Genomic DNA, 1194 nt, shown 5'->3' with positions numbered 1-1194 from the left:
GGAATATGTAAGATATTTATATATATTAAGAATAATTTATTTTTTGAGATAATTAAATTATAAATGAAACTAGGATTAAATAGCCTTATTATAAAATAAAATTAGAAAAATTAAAAAATAAATGTGAATCATTAAATTTAAATAATTTGGCTGTATTTCAAAAAGTTAGAGCAACTTTTTTTATAAATGATAGTCCACGGTAGGAAAGTCTTGATAGAAATTTTATGTATTGTTGTTTAAAAATTATTTTATAAGTATAATTGATGAAATTGTATTAATTTTAAAATTTGAATTCAAATCAAAATGTAAAATTGTTAAGTAGGAATGAGTTACATTTTAGTGAATAAAAAAATATTTTAAAAGTTTTAAATGTTTTGAATATGTAGGATTTAATAGTAAATGACATCCTTGATAAGTAGCTTCACGAAGAACATATCGTCATCATAAATATATACAAATTAAAGTACCTAGGATTGAGAGTGATAAAATAGGAGTGTAAAAATTATGGAATCATCTAACAGTACAGAGTAAGTTATTAAAAATACTAAAAGAAATAATCAGAAAATAGGGGTAACTATTAGGTGTACAACTTTGCTTCCGCCATTTTCCTATAGATAGCTTTAACGATAAGTGGTTGTCGAAATAAATAGATCATAGACGTCATACAATAAACGTGGGCATCTGTCAACATAACCCCATAGAAACAGTCGATTCGTGTCTGCATCATAAAATTATTCTCGATTGAAAATGTCAGTTTACGAGCCAAATTCTCGTCATTTGCGGGAGGTTTTAATTTTTTGCTTCAACATGAAGAAATCTGCGGCTGAGGCTCATAGAATGCTCTCAAATACTTATGGTGAGGCTGCTATTAGTGAAAGAACGTGTCGTGAGTGGTTTCAACGCTTCAAGAACGGTGATTTCTACGTCCAAGGTCATGCTCTGTATTTGGTGGGACCAGCTCGGCGTAGTGTATTATGAACTGTTGTTAAAACCGACTGAAACAATCACAGGCGATCGGTATCGAACGCAATTGATGCGTTTGACCTGATTAAAAGACAAACGGTCGCAATACAACGAGAGACACGATAAAGTGATTTTGCAGCATGACAATGCTCGACCCCATGTTGCGAAAGTGGACAAGACATACTTGGAAACGTTGAAATGGGAAGTCCTACCCCACCCGCCATATTCTCC

Source organism: Atta colombica, unplaced genomic scaffold (assembly GCF_001594045.1).
Source record: "Atta colombica isolate Treedump-2 unplaced genomic scaffold, Acol1.0 scaffold95, whole genome shotgun sequence".
Lineage (NCBI taxonomy): Eukaryota > Metazoa > Arthropoda > Insecta > Hymenoptera > Formicidae > Atta > Atta colombica.
This window is presented reverse-complemented; position numbering follows the sequence as displayed.